Source organism: Aotus nancymaae, unplaced genomic scaffold (assembly GCF_030222135.1).
Source record: "Aotus nancymaae isolate 86718 unplaced genomic scaffold, 86718_ANA_hifiasm-v0.15.2.pri h1tg000051l, whole genome shotgun sequence".
In the NCBI taxonomy this organism is placed as follows: Eukaryota; Metazoa; Chordata; class Mammalia; order Primates; family Aotidae; genus Aotus; species Aotus nancymaae.
The window spans coordinates 11330481-11346844 of NW_026988465.1; positions in this window are offsets into that span (position 1 = coordinate 11330481).

The window sequence follows — 16364 nt, forward strand, 5'->3', positions numbered from 1 at the left end:
ACAATATGAAATTTTGCATTGATGGTAGGGAAGCAGGAAGTATGTGTGAGAACTATTGAGGAACAGAGAGAATTTGGTGAGAAATTCGGTACGGTGGTAAGCCCAGATGTTTGGGTTGGGCCAGTTAGTAGATGGTGGAATCATTCATAAACAGAGGGGATCCTACAGAGGGAACTGTATTAGTCTGTTCTCATATTGCTATAAAAAAAATACCTGAAACTGGGTAATTTATAAAGAAAAGAGGTTTAATTGGCTCACAGTTCTACAGGCGGTACAGGAAGCATGATGGCATCTGCTTCTGGGGAGGCCTCAGGAAACTTACAATCATGCTAGAAGGCAAAGGGGGAGCCAACACTACATGGCCAGAGCAGGAGAAAGAGAGAAAGAGCTACACACTTTTAAACAACCAGATCTCATGATAACTCACTCACCCACTATCACAAAAACAGCACTGAGGGGGTGGTGTAACCCATTCATGAGCACTACCTCCATGATCCAATCACCTCCCACCAGGCCCCACCTCCAGCGCTGGAGGTTAGAATTCGACATAAGATTCAATGGGGACACAGGTTCAAACCATATCAAAAACCAAACTCAATTCATTCTTCATTAGGTTTTTTTTTCCAGTACCCTCAGGAACTCCCCTTGATCACTGGCTTTTTTTCAGCATTCAGCTTGCATATTGCCCTTTGGTGGCCTCTGCTGTTATGACCAGCAAGTGGGGATGAAAGCAGTTCCCTCCTCATATATAAGAATTAATGAGTTAATACATGCACAGTTCCAGGCACAGAGTAAACATCGAATAGAGGTTACAATGAAAACCAATATGTAAACTCTGTCCGAAATATGGTTCTAAAACATCTTTGCTCACTCACTAAATCCTATCTGAGTGCCTACTATGTGCCTTTTATTGTTTATTCCTTATGTGGGCAACTGTCAAAAAGCTGCGAGAAAGGACTTTTGCTATTTAAATAATTTCTTCTCTTTCTTTGTATTCTTCTCCATTTTTTTCTCTATTCTCCCCTCTTCTCCTCCTCTTCCACCTCCTTCATTTTCTTTGGCTTTCTTTTCCCTATATGCATACAGTTTTTGTTTCGGAGAAGAAAAATCTAGAGAGCTAGATTTTTAGAGAGCATTAAAAAAAAACTTGCCTGAATTATTGATTCATAGCTTTATAATCCACCCAGTATAGTAAGGACATTTATAGATTTCATGAGCTGTTTAATATCTATTTGTGGAGCACCACCATGTGCAATCATCTTGGACTCATTATGTTTCTTTGGCTGCCCAATGAGTCATAATGAGCCTCTGAAAAATGTAGAATAATGGTTTAGAACTAGAGAGAATGAAATAACAGTCAAAGTCAAATATAAAATTATTAGTACATGTAGTCTGTGAGAACAATCAAGACAAGGAAGGGATAGAGGGCCTATTATTACATACACATGTGTGCATACGAATGTGCATGCACAACCTTTAAAGGGTTTGCACTAAAGGAGGAGGTAGCCGGGGAGTCCTGTGAAGAAGATTCTTAAAAGTGATGGTTTGCAGACCTATTTTCCATTAAGATTCAAGCACGTGGGGGTAGGGAGCTCAAATTATGGGGAGGAAATCGAAAAGCCAATGGAGACCCTTCTGAGAAGATGAAGCCCTATACTGAGAGGATAAAAGAGACTTTATTCTCCAGCAGTTAAAATGAAGAGGAAGAGATCATTTCTAAACAGGGCACAAGAAATAGCTTCATTTCTCCCTATTAACCTCTGTTCCCCCAAAGAAAGCCAGTTGAAGCAAGCAGGAAAAAAGAATTCTACGTAAGCATAGTGAAGAATACCTTCTGTGATGGGACCCATATTTGGAAAAAATATTAATGTAATTTTCTCGTTCAGTTTTGCAAGTATGGGTCTTTATTTCTAATTGGTTCCAAGGTCAGCCCAGAGGTCTGTGGGTGTGTACTACCATATGCAAAGGGAAAGAAAGAGTGATATTCAGCATTCAATATTTAAAATTGGATTGCAAGCAGATAATAGTCTTGAAAGAAGACTTTTTATTCTGAGACCCATCTGAATTGGTTTATCTCCTCCTTTGGCCTATGTACTCAATTCTTATCATTGTATGTTGTCTTTGCATCCATTTTGAATAGAGATTGGACATTCTCATACAGAAGCAGGGCTTTATCTTCTTAGACACAGTTTCCAGTTTTCTGCCTCCTCCCAGTTCCTCAAGCTGGTTAATCCAGATATCTGCCCTATACAACTCCTTTCCCCTGGCAACCACCTCCCTAGGCAACAGTTAGACACAGCCTGCTTGACTTGCCTCACTGACCTCCACACCCCATGTGGACTGCACAGACATGCCCCAGTGACCACTTCTCAGTCACAGCACAACTCCATGGAATTCACATCTGCTTGCTCTAAACCCACCAGTTAAAATTCCCCAAGGAAACCTGCTTAGGTAATGCCCTGGACCCCAATAAAGGCTTCGACCTTCAGGTTTATCTCTCTTCCTTGCTCTCTTTCTACTGGGTGAGGACATATGTCTCTGATGGCTCCTCTGTTCCATTGGCCCTGCAAAGCATGCTGCCCTCCTTTCTCTGGGATCTATAAGCAGTAACTGCTTCTGGTATTTCATGTGTTTTATAGAGTTGTCTCCTCTGTGTCTCACCTGACCAACACACCTGAACCTAACTTCTTTCCAAATCATGGCTCTCCTAGAGAATGGCTATCTTGGCAGGAATAAACTGGACACAGTCCAGATAAGAGCCACAAGGGGATCTGCCAGTATAAACAAGCTTCCTGTGAGAGGGACACCTGGTCACAGGTCAAACACTTACACATGAGGCTGTCCACCAAGATAAAGAAGCACCCCATGAAAGGCACACTGTAAACATCTACAAGAAAATCCTGGAGCCCTGTCAAGTCAGCACTAGAGTTTAAGTTCGCTGTATAGAGAGAGATCTCAAGAACAAATTAGAACTACAGCAGCCTGTATTCGGCATCAACAGGAATAACCCAGATCTACAAGTTTCCCTGCAGGATAGAAAAGTGATTCTTTTGGAGACAGCAAGGTAGGCAATGAAGCTTGCTGGCCTATGAGTAGAGGAGACACCACAGAAGAAGACAGACAAGCCTGCTCTTCCTGTCCCAGGAGATGATGAGAGGAAAAATGTGAGAGTGAAGAGGAGGGGGCTGATTTAGGACTATCCAAAAGGAGTTACTGCAAACATCGAGGAGGCACTGAGACAAAATGGAGCCTTGTCAAGGGGATGGAGTGGGGTTGGGGAGAGAGTCTAGTTTGCCCTTCTGGAAGACTCCATCAGTTGCTATCTGGTAATGAGAGACTGAATATACAAATGGACAATGACCACAACATACTTAAAAATAGAACTCCAACCCACAATCTGCAGGAACCTGCCCACCTTATCTACATAACACCCCTCCCATCTACAATAACCAGCCTGCCTGGATTAGACTTGCAGGAAGCCAGACTGCTGTTTCTAGTAACCATCAATGAAGCTGAACAGTAACTTCTGTAATCATCTGCAAAATATGACCAGAACTTTATGAATGATGCACAGCTTCCCTAATTTTTGTCCATGCTTCCAATGTAGGGCCAACCAAAGAAAGGCAAATATTCACCCCTAAGCAATCACGTAGGCTGCCCCCACTCCTAGTGAGCCAGCCACCTCCAGCTTCCCATGCCAACAGCCTCCAATCAGCACACACCTGGAGCCTTCCCTTCATTCCACCCTAAAGTTCCTCCACTCCTCTGCCTGCTTTTGCATTGCTGCCAAAAGTGACAGTGGCAGACTCCCTTGCTATAGAAAGCTCTGAATAAATAGCCTTTGCTTTTCTCATTTGGTTGGTCTTCGTTTATTTCTATAGTAGAGAAGCTAAGAATAGAGTCAGTTGGTCTAACATGAGGGCCTCTATGTCAGGAAATAGATTGTCTAGGCTGGAGAATTGAATGAGGAATCAGAGTGTGTTACAAATGGCTATTGCTGAGGGAAGATCAAGTTACCCAGAGAGAACTGTCAGGCCTGACCAACAGAGAGGAACCAGAACAAGTATTATCCTGGCTGTGAACTTGAGCTATGAACTCTGGTGGGGTAAGTAGCAAGCAAGTGACTCCAGGAGCCAGGCCCTGGACCTTGACCTGCCTATTCTTCCTTCTATAAGAAGACACTAAGTCGCATTCCTTCCCCTGTATACTGAGAAAGTATCTGGGAGAGGAGCTGCAGAGAAGAGTAGAAGTGTGAAAAATTGGAGTAATTGGGCATTTTTACTTAAAGAGGCATAGAGGCTGGGTATTCATTATAGGGGCTGTTTAAATGACTGCATCATCAGCTTTGCTGTTATTTCCCCACTAACTAGCTCACCCATAAAAGCGTATCAGTTATAAGAAAAATATTAAAGCCATATTTTTTCTGCATATTTAAGTTATAGTTAAGCAGATTTTGTAATTCCATAAGAACTGAAATTAACATATTTTCTTGTTCCTGTGCTAAATAATTCTGGAATAAAGAATAGTTTCCTTGTTTTCAGTTGAGCAATGCTGAGATCAGGCAAAAACAACTGGGCTCCTTACTCCAGTGAATACCTGCTCCTGGAAAATAAGACTGGAACTACTGAAATACCTGACTTATCAGGACTAACAGGTTACTCATACAAGCTCACTTTTATCTTCTCACCCTGTGGTGCCTACCAATCCAAAGCTATTGCACTATAAATTCTGTCCAATCCCAACCAGTTCCCTGCCTTTCAAGACCCACCTAAGAATCACTCAGCGTAGGCCCTAAAATCCTAAAAAATCCTCCCCTGACTTCTCTCTTCTGAGATGCTACTAGATTCTGTATCTAGATCAAGCTGATGTTTTCCCTTATTGCAATAAGTCTATAAAAACCTAGCTTTGCTTAACGATCATTTTTTTTTTTCTGGTGATTTTTTTGGATACTCCATAGCCAGTGCCATTATGCTTTAAACTTTGTGTTCTGGCTATGGAATGCTAGGGGAAAACAGCCACAGGCAACAAATTAATCACATAGCTACAGGAAATGGATGAATTCTTTCTGAGCAAAAGTGACTACAACCCGGGAGACCCAACGTTAGAAGTATACATCCAGGAGAAGCTAAGCTATAAACACCTATCCTAGTAGAAAAGACGTAAGACATAGCTTCTGTACATGGAGGAGACCAATCATACCACTTCTATTTTCAGTCATTTCCTGTATGCACAAAAAGCAACAATTAAATTTAGGAAGAAAACAGTATATGAAAGGACATACAAAGTATTTACATAAATGTATGCACAGATATGAAGCATAGTTGGGATCATGCAAGTTCAGGGGTTCTTTTTCCATACCTTGTATTAAATTCACTCAGTATTTACAGAAGATGACATAGTTTGGCTGTGTCCCCACTCAAACCTCATCTTGAATTATAGCTCCCATAATCCCCACGTGTCGTGGGAGGACCTGGTGGGAGGTAATTGAATAATGGGAGTGGGTTTTTTCCCATGCTGTTCTCATGATAGTGAATAAGTCTCATGAAATCTGATGGTTTATAAAGGGCAGTTCCCCTGCACACACTCTCTTGCCTACCACCACGTAAGACCTGCTTTGCTTCTCCTTTGCCTTCCACCATGATTGTGAGGCCTCCCCACCCATGTGGAACTCTGAGTCCATTAAACCTCTTTTGCTTTATAAATTACCCAGTCTTGGGTATTTCTTCATAGCAGTATGAAAATGGACTAATACAGAAGAAAAGGAAGGAGAAGGAGGAGGATGAGAAGAAGGCCCGGAGTTTCCTAAGGCTCCTGTGGACCAGATAACTTCATGTTCTCCTTTTCAGAGCCCTCACATAGAAAAGCTAAAAGGACAGGACCATGGATATGGGAAAAGCTTGACAAGACTGCATGTCCAATGTTTCCTGCTTAATATGTTCACTTTGCACACCCACTTAGCCCAGTCCTTTCCCATGGCCCATGGCCCCAGGGCCTGTGCTTCATGTTGCCGACATAAGCATTTCTATTGTATCCTGACACTGAGCATCAATTCCTCAGGCACCTCAATCAGCAGTTCCCATCCATGTCATCCTGAATACCTCATGCTTCATTCCCTCTCCTTGGCTGACAGTGAGAACTTGGAGGGCACTTGCTTCTATAGTTAGCCATCAGATGAGAGTTGGCTGAATCTTGGAAGCAGCTAGAACATTTGCTCAGCACCACCTCAGATGAGCTATCATCTCCCTGCTGTCAGTTATGATTGCACTTCCCTGGTTTCTTGGGCTGCCACTGCCTTGTGTCAAGCCCCCTCAAAGACCTTGGCCTTCACAGCAGCTGGTATCTCTTGCTCTCTGCACTGACTGACTGCCCACCTGGGAGGCCCAAGAGAAACCAAACTCTCCAGCGTGACTCAGCAAAAGAACTGGGTTGCTGTTGCTGGCAGACACCATCCTGTTTCTGTTTTCCTCCTCATACAGCTGTGACTAGCCCAGAAAGTCACTTTCTGTCCCCAAACATCTGTTCTCCAAACATCTCTGCCTGTCAGTCCTCCCACCCTGTAGATCTTCGTATTTCATCATTGTAGTACCATCTTGTTACAGCAAAATTGGTTGAAAGAAGTATGATTATATAAGTTGGAGGAGAAAAAGATTTTTCATGGGAAACAAATATTTAACTTTAAGCTCTTAAAAGTGAAAAAAGAAATACTTTTCTTTAGAGATGGGGTCTTGCTCTGTTGCCTGGGCTTCTTTTGAACTCCTGGGCTCAAATGATTCTCCCCAGTAATGAGCCACTTCATCTGGTTCTAAAAAAGATTGTTTTTGTTGTTGTTGTTTTTTGGTAAGAAAATATTGCACTTATTTTGTGTAACTTCATCGCACTGAAACAGTTGGTGGAAATTACAGAAATGGAACTCTTTGCTGTAACAAGGAAGTGCTTGTGATAGCTCTCAGTTATAGCCGCTACACATATTAAATGAACAAATCTACCTGTAAAGTTTCTAGATTTCAGTGCAGATTACTTCTGGTGATCTCTTTGTGAACATCTGTCAAGCTTATGACCTATATACTTTTTTGTATGTATGTTATTTTTCAGTAAAAAGTGCAAAATATGAGCAGGCCTATCCCTTCATGCATGTGTGTCCTATTGGTTGGGCTTTTGAAGCAGAGACCAAATGACATCTTATTTGGACAATCATAGGAGAGTCACACCTAGGACAGAAAGCTGGATAGCACCTCAATTTCCTTAGACTTCATGATTCTGTTTTCTATTTCTTCCTGAGATAGAGAATCAGCACAGCGTACAGGCTCCTGCCACCAAAATCAACCCTTGAGAAACCACAGAAGCAAGAGGGAAAGATGAAACCTTGCAACCACACCAAACCTTGAGAAACCTCTGGAGTGACAGCAGCTTGTCTTGTCTGGCATGGGGCAGGGGACGTAGTGGCTTCAGCTGGGGGCTGGGGGAAAGAGGCCCAAAGTCGCCTTGAAAGAAGAGGTTGGAGGTAAGCTTTACAAATTCTGCTCTGGTGTCCCCACATCTGCTCCAGCCAGGAGTTGCCTGAGGACAAGCTTTGACTGTGCCAGCACAGAAATGGCTACAGTAGCTCGGTGCCACTGTCCTGTTGTCTGAGGGCGTGGGGCTGGGGCAGCGCTTATATCTGGCAGAAGAAACCCTAATGGAAGGGGAGTTAAAAATAGAGGGTGTCTGAGCTGCACTTAGGCTACCCCTCTTCCCTTCATCCTCAGCCCCCAGGCTGGCGGGTGACTACCTTGGAGATGGCCACCTACACATGCTGAATCACTCAAAGGATTTCAAGTTAAACTTCCCCAGACAGGTTTCTGGTGAGTGATGGACCACGTCTTGGGTGGCTGGGATCCCACCTTGGCCTGGGGCTTATGCCCTGATGCTCCTGTGACCCTCTGGGATGCACAGCACTGGAACCCCTCAATGGTATTCCAGGGGACTGCAAGTTCATCTGGGCACAACCATGCTCCTGCTGAGTGCTCCTGCTGAAAAGGGCCACAGACTGTGCAGAAGTATTCCAAGAGTTGGGATTCAAATGGATTCTGATTAATGTGAGTGAAGAAATAAGGGAAGGTTAATATCAATATAAAATACTGGGGAGCAGGCCTTAGCTCCCTTAGTGGTGGTTGGAGTGAAGGGAGGATGAACCATAGACCAGAGGGCAGTTCCCTCAGCCCCAGGCAGCAGTCACAGCTCACTTAATTTGCACAAAGTACACAGAGGGAACTTGACCTCTTGCTCAAGAAAGAAAAAAAAATACAGCTGGAGCTGGGACTGGGAGGGAGAGAAGCAGCTCTCTTCTGCACAGGTGGCTGTTTGCGTTGCGTTGGAGTCCTCTGCCTGTACCTCCATCTGCCCTGGTGAGAGAACATTTCACGATGAGAGCTGAAGAGGTGGCTCCCTCCTGCAGAGGTGCATGACTTGGCTGGAGTGTTTTGCTTCGCTGGCACACATTTTCTCTTTTCAAGTTAGCTGAGCTCACACATCCCCGTTGCTTGTTTGCAAAGTCCATATGGGAGATGAAGGCGAGACGGTTTGATTAAGGGCAGAAGGAGGGGATGAAGAGGAGGAAATGTGGGAGCTGGAATGCCTGGCCAGATCGAGCCTTCCTCAAATTAGGTCACTGTTTATATAAAAAGTTAAAATTAAACCGAGGACTATCTTCCAAGGTTTCTGACTCTGGACATGGCTCCATGCAGCATCCTGGAATGCAGTGCAATAAACATCACAGAGCACATGACGTCACACAGAGGGAGAAGCCAGGGAATGTCACTAGCAATGAATCCCAGGCTCTACACAATTACGCTGGAGACAGGCAACATCCTTGTTCTCTCCAACTCTTTCCTCTAGGATTTCCTGCTGGCTTTTTCTGTTCTTCTGATTCTCACATTTTTATCCATGAGGTAACCATGTCCCGAGTGCTACCACACACACAGGGGGCTCTATGCTTCCATTTGGCCAATAGCATAGAGCTCTTCAACAAAGCTTTGACCTTCCTTCTCCTTCTGACAAATTGCTACGACCTTACCTTCCCGCAGTGATTCCTCAACATGAAACAGCAAGGTAGGTTTCATTCATTATCACCAAACTGCAGATGGAAAAAGGAGGCTCAAAGACGTTTAAGGACTTCCCAAATATCACAAAGCAGGAGAGCGACTGAGAGGCACTCAAAGCAAGGTGGTCTAGGAGCTTCCCAGGATACCACACCACCCTTCCGACTGCCCCTGTCCTGGCACACCTCCATAGGCTTGCCATGTTTAAGTGGCAATTAGAAGGGATGCTCCATGAGGGAAGGGACTCTGGCATATGCCTTCATGTGCCTGTGGTGTCCAGCCCAGTGCTGGCTACATCATAGGCATTCCAAAGTCTGTGCTCAGTGAAGATCCTTATGCATGCCCATTAGCCATGTGTTTGACTTTTTCCCTTGTAGCCTGGAAGGTCTTTGAAGGCCTGGATTATGATTTTTCTTTAATATAAGGCCAAGTCAATAACCTCAACCTCTGCATCCATGGGATCTTAATCTTATACTCGGCTTAACTGATGAACCCACTCAATCCACCAAGCAGCATTCTTTATACAGCTTCCCCAGTGTCACAAATCTGTCCCTTTATGCCTGGGCATTGTTGACTCCATTGTTGACATCCTGTCTCAGCAACTCCATCTGGTAGTCAGATTCCTCTTCCCTGCTTGAATTCTATATCTATGTTTTTAAATAAGCCAGAAAACACTTAGCCCGCCAGCTCCAAATTAGTTCTTCTTTTCATGCCTTTTCTGTTTCCTGGCTCCATGCCACAATCTCCCTCCATTAGAATTAAGAAATAGTGCTCAGAGAGTCATATGTCTTCACCTAGTTAGCACCTCTCTTTTGGGACAGCTTCTCTGAGGGTGGCTCCCACACATGCCAGCCTTTTCTCCAGTTCCTAGGTTGTCAGTTTCAGGGGCAGGGAGGAGCATGTGTGAGGATGGGCGTGGTGGGGGAGGGGAGGGGAAGGTGCAGAACATTGTTACACGAGGCACTCTGTCGTGGTGACTGAAGGAAGCAGTTTCTTGGCCATGTGTCCAGGATGTGCTTTAAGGGAGCCAAGATGGATGATGTATATCTTATGAAGAGTTGTATTTGGAATCTTTAAATAAGAAATGCTTGTCTCTCCTTATCTAACTCTCCATTTGTCTTTTTTAAATCCTAAGCTTCATAAATATACCTGGAATTAAATCACCCCAAGTCAGGGTTCCATAAAAGTCATTAGCCAGCAAAACCTTTCCCTCTGGGGCCACCTTTTTTTGGGAAGCTCCCTCAGTCCTGCCCTTCCTCCCCACCACCCCTCTGTACTCCCCCGAGCGGTCCTTTACAATAGTTAGCACACTACGCTGGGGGTGAGATGAGCTCCCTCATCTATCTCCCATTCCCTGTCTTCTCTATTCACACAGAGCCTGGCACATAACACAAAGTCAACAAAAGACTGTTGAGGGAATTCATAAATGAGTAAAATTTTCTTGACATTTAGTTTGAATGTTTATTCTCAGATTTCAACATAGGATTATCCCACAAGTACCACAAAAGCAGAAATCTCTTGAGAGGAATCTCATATGTGATTATTGAATTATTTTCTAGATTTTAATATATTCTGCTTTTGCATTCTTCCTGTTTCAGTTGCCTATTACTTGGTAACAATCTCCTCCCATTATTTAAAAGTTGATTGTTGACATGGCTCAGCTGGCAGTTCTTCAGCACCAAAGTGCAATAGCTCAGGTCTAGATGCGTTTACCTGGAAGTTCACTGGGGCTTACACATCCTTGAAAGCATCTTATTCTGTGGGGGGTCTTTCTCTACATGGTTGCTCATCATTCAGTGATCTAGCCCAAACTTCTTTATAGAATGGCAGATTGCTTCTAAGAGGAAGCATTTTAAGAAGACAAGCCCCAATGTGCAAACGCTTATCCAGCTTCTGTTCAGTCACACTTGCTGCTGTTCCATTGGCCAGAGCAAGTTTCATGGCCACGTCCTGTATCAGTGTAGAAGGGATCATGCAAGGGCATGTAATAGTCTACCACTGTTACAGAACCCAAGTGGGTCTGTTTGGCCATCCTGCTTGTCTGAGGGCATGGGGGTAGAAAGCGAAACACTGAAGTGCTGAATTTTTGTAGAAAGAAAGGGATATTGCAGGGTAGCCAAACAAGAAGATAGGAGGTGGGTTCAAATCTATCTCCTCATTTCAGCTCACAAGTAGTATATTTAAGGGCAGCAGTTTTAGGAGGAGGATTTTGGGGGTGGTTAAGGACTGGGGAAAAGAAAAGAGAAGTTAGGAAATTCTCTTGGGCATAATTATCTTTCATAGGTCACATGTGTAAATTCAGAGGTTGGGGATTGGTATGAAACATGAGTTGGAAATTTGGGCTGTGATGTTAGAGGTTACCCAGCCAGCAAGCTAATCTCCTTTGCACAAGCTCAAGCCAGCCATATTGGTTCTGGCTGGTTTCAACTGGCCCTGTGGTTCAGTAAGTGGACATCCTATAAACAAGCTCATAAATTTTGTTAATCACCAAAATCCCTTTTAGCCCTGTTCTTGGGTCCATTTAATCCTGTGAGGCACAGTTTTACCACACCTCCTATACCTTCCTATTTCCTTGTCACATATTTTAACGGTTCTGGTGAGCCGTGTAGACTGACTTCCTTATCTTGAGTTGATTAATAACAGACATTGAATGCTGATTAGATGCTAAGTGCCCTGAAGTGATAAGAAATATGCTCCTTGCCTCAAACACAATATATATCTTATTTGGGAACTTACAATATACAGCTTTAAAAAGATCTTAAGCCATCTACCAGTGCTGTTTCATGCATATCATATAAATATGAGTCACTGAAGCCACTGAAGTAAGCACAGTGAACATTTTAATGGTCAGAGTTGCTATGTGATCTATGTTACCGCCTCTATTCCTGTCCAGATAAACTTGTTGTCTATTGATACCAATTCTAAGAAACGGAACCCCAGTAATCCCTTAGGAAAAAAAAATAAATCCCATGAATGAAACATAGTTGTAGCCCTTGTGATGGCAGCAATGGGCTGTCTGGAGCAGCCGCTGAAATCACACTAGCTGCAGCAGGGAGGTGTGGCAGGGGCTACAAGTTCTGTGGAGCTGGTGGGAGCCTTCCAAGTTGGAGTGGGAGCTCCCCAGGTGCCACTGCAGCCACCCAAGCCATAATCCAGGCATCCCTGTGCTCAAAGTCTGCCCTCCTGGGTGCACTGTAGCCACTCAAGTTGTGACTGTAGACCTGGGCCTCCTGCTCCACAGAGCAGACAGGATCCCAAGCCTCCTGGGTGCTATTGCAGCTGCCCAAGTCAGGGCTCTGGACCCCAGTCTCCCTGTGCCCTTGGGGCCTGGGAAGAACTACCCCCTCGCACCCTTGCAGGCTTGGAAGTGCCTACTTCTGTTGCCTGGCTTCTCTGTCAGCACCTGCTCCAATCTTGGAGCAATGTGGGGCCAAGCCTAGGTGTTGTTGCAGCCCAGCCAGAAGTGCACAAACTCAGGGCAGCACTGACACACCAGCCCCCGTCACCTTGGCCCCCTCTGGACTTTGGGTGCCAAAAAGCACAGGAGAAGGGCCAAAGTGGGGCTGAGGACAGCCTGGCACTGGCCTGCAGGTGCCCCTTGGCATAAGCAACCTGGGCATCATGGAGGGCAGCAGGAAGCAGACAGGATCCTGGGCAGAAGAGGGTGGGTCCCTGATGAGGCCCTACCTTCAGTCCAGGGAGGGCCTGAAGGCTGGGGGCTGGGCTGCCAGTCTGGCCGACCAGATGGGAACTTGTGGTGCCTTTTCTCAGCCCACCTATGGCCACTGTGGACCAACTGGCATGTAATTCCTCCCCTCTGAGGCCCATAAAGCCCTGGGCTCAGCCAGAGCTGAACAGATATTGGGACAGTCAGCTGCAGAGAGGAGCTACCTACTCCAGGGCCTCCTCTCTGCTGAGAGCTGCAGATGTTCAGACGACTAGCTGCAGAGAGCACAGAAAGACAACATTGGGATGACCTGCCTTCAGGGAGGAGCCACCCACTCTTCTCCTCTGTTGACAGCTGCAGACAAGGGGAGGACCAGCGACAGAGAGGAGCTACCCTCTCTGCTAGGAGCTGAACACTCACTGGGACACCCTGGCTGTGGAAAGGAGCTATCCCCTGTGGGTTTCCCCTGAGCTGTTCTATCATTCAATAAGGCTCCTCTTCATTGTGCTCACCCTCCATTTGTCTGCATACCTCATTCTTCCTGGTCACAGGACAAGAATTGGGGGCCCATCAAATGGCAAGACTAAAAGAGCTGCCACACTAACAGGGCTGAGACATACATCTTGCTTTTCACATTGTGGACAAAGAGAAGGAAAGAAGAACTGTGGCCCTTTGGGGATCCCAGACCTGGGAGCTGCCTGAGCCAGGGCTGTGACCTCCTCTTTGGAGCCACACAGTTCCTGGTATCTCCAAGCTTCTGGGTGCCACTGTGTTTCCAGGTGCCAACCCTGGAAGCTGCTTGTGATGCACATGGTCCAGTTGCAGCTCTGCAGAGAGCCATCACCCATGCTGGCACCTGGAGCTGCCTGCCCTGCTGCAGCAGCTGGCATGTCCAACTGCACAGTGGCTAGACCCCACACTTGCTCACACACCCCTTGCGACTCCACACAGTCTCCCTTGGCAGGCATGGGATCCAGGCCAGTAGCATGAGCTGAGTGCAGCCCATCAGGACGACTGGGCAGAACAAACCCAGTGGGCCAGAGCAAAACTCAGGCAAAGATGCCATCAGCCTCAGAGGTTTCTGGCCAGAAAAGTGACACCCCAAAGATCCTGTAACACTTGTATGGCAAGCTTTTTATCATGATTATCACAATTTATATAGTTATTTCATTTATCTTTTAGCTTCGTTGCTCTTAAATCACTCACCTAAATAATTATCCAAAACTATTTGGAAGAAGGAGGGTGCACAGCCTTCTCATGGAAGGCAGTGGTTCTCATAGTGCAGCCCCTTAACCAGCAGCACCTTGGAAGTTACAAATACATATTCTCAGGCCCTCCCCACTCCTATTGCATCAGAACCTCTGGGTATGGGACCCAGCAATCTGTGTCTTAACAGCCCTCAATGAATCTGATGCACAACTAAGTCTGAGAGGCACTGATTTGGGGGCCACATGATTAAGGCATGGTTGTTACTGAGGTGACTCAGCTATAGCAGGTCACTCTAATTACCTGGGATGTCTGCTCACATACCTGCTGCCAAGTCAGTGCTGCAGCAGCTATCCTAAAAAGCAGAGGATGAAATGGGATACTTTTGGTAAAATCACCCAGTTTCTCAGAGGGAAGAAAACTCTCCAGAGAATTGCTACTGCAGAGATTTGGCACACTATATGCACTAATTTAGACATACCAATTGAAATTTTTTTTAAATTTTTTTCTATAGACATTGCATACAAATTCTCTAGAATTTCAAGTACAAGCAACTGCTAGAGGAACTCTTTGGTGGAGTGTCTACTGTTACTCTATTTTCTTTGCATTTTCCTACCACATCCTGAGCACGAATGGCAGATGAGATACAAAAAAATCAGGTTAGAAAGAAAGTAATCACACTTCTCTGAAAAAATCTTTTTCCCCAGACCCAAGATGAAAATTAGATGGAATTTCATCTTTCCAAAATTGTCAAGCCATCTGGCAAAAGAGCTGAATGATACAATTTTTATATTATTGACCAAATTCTAATACCAGTTTCTCATTTTCTCATAAGTGTAAATATTTTCCAGTTAAATCTTGGGGTTGGCAGTGGCAGTGTGGGTGGTTCTTCACTGAAGGGTTCTTGACTTTTTCCATTTCAAACTAAGTGGAGGCAATTTAGAATTATGAATTAAAAGCCTCACACATTCTTATCTGACTCAACAGTAGCATATTTGTAAATTTATACCATTGAAATAGCTAAGAATGTGTGCAAAAAATAGCCATAAAATATTTATTTCATCATCACTTTTCATAGGAAAAAAAAGGAAGCAACCTAAATATTTAACAATAGAGGACTGTTTTGGAAAGTATGCATGTTCATACATACAACTGAATGATATACAGCCTCTAAAATGGTAATTCATATGAATTGTAGAAGACTATTGCCTGACATGGAAAGATGTTCAGGATGTGTCATTAACCGGGAAAAGCAGGTTCCATATAGTAGGTACAGCCACCTCACATTCAGTATAGAATGACTACTATTAAAAAAGGAAAATAGGCTTTTGGCCGAAACCACCATCTTTCAGTGATTCGCCAAAATGATGAACACAAAGGGAAAGAGGAGAGGCACTCGATACATGTTCTCTAGGCCTTTTAGAAAACATGGAGTTGTTCCTTTGGCCACGTATATGTGAATCTATAAGAAAGGTGATATTGTAGGCATCAAGGGAATGGGTACTGTTCAAAAAGGAATGCCCCACAAATGTTATCATGGCAAAACTGGAAGAGTGTACAATGTTACCCAGCATGCCGTTGGCATTGTTGTAAACAAACAAGGGCAAGATTCTTGCCAAGAGCATTAATGTGTGTATTGAGCACATCAAGCACTCTAAGAGCCGAGATAGCTTTCTGAAATGTGTGAAGGAAAATGATCAGAAAAAGAAAGGAGCCAAAGAGAAAGGTACCTGGGTTCAACTGAAGCGCCAGCCTGCTCCACCCAGAGAAGCGCACTGTGTGGGAGCCAATGGGAAGGAGCCTGAGCTGCTGGAACCCATTCCCTATGGATTCATGGCATCATAGGTGTTAAAAAAAAAAAAAAAGGAAAAATAACAAGCACTATTGAGGCTGTAGAAAGCTTGGAACCCTAGTGCATTGCTGATGAGAATGTAAAATGAGGCAGCCACGTGGGAAAAGTATGGCAGTTCCTCAAAAAGCTAAACATACAATCACTACTGGATCCAGCAATTTCACTTCTAGGTATATACCCAAAAAAATTGAAAGCAGGGCCTCAAAGTGATACTTGTACACCAACATTTATAACAGCATTACTCAGAACAGCCAAAAGGTGAAAACATCTCAAGTGTCCATCAACAAATGATTGAATAAATAAAATGTGACATATTCGCCTTAAAAAAAAATGGAATTTTGCTACTTGTTACAACATGGATTAACCTTGAAAACATTATGCTGAGTGAAATAAGCTAGACACAAAAAGACAAATACTGTGTAACTCCACTTATGTGAGGAACCATTCAATTCATAGAGACAAAAGTAGAAAAGAAGTTACCAAGAGTTGGACGGAGAGAAGAATGGGAACTTGTTGTTTAAGGGGCACAGAGTTTCTATTTGGGATGATGAAAAAGTCCTAG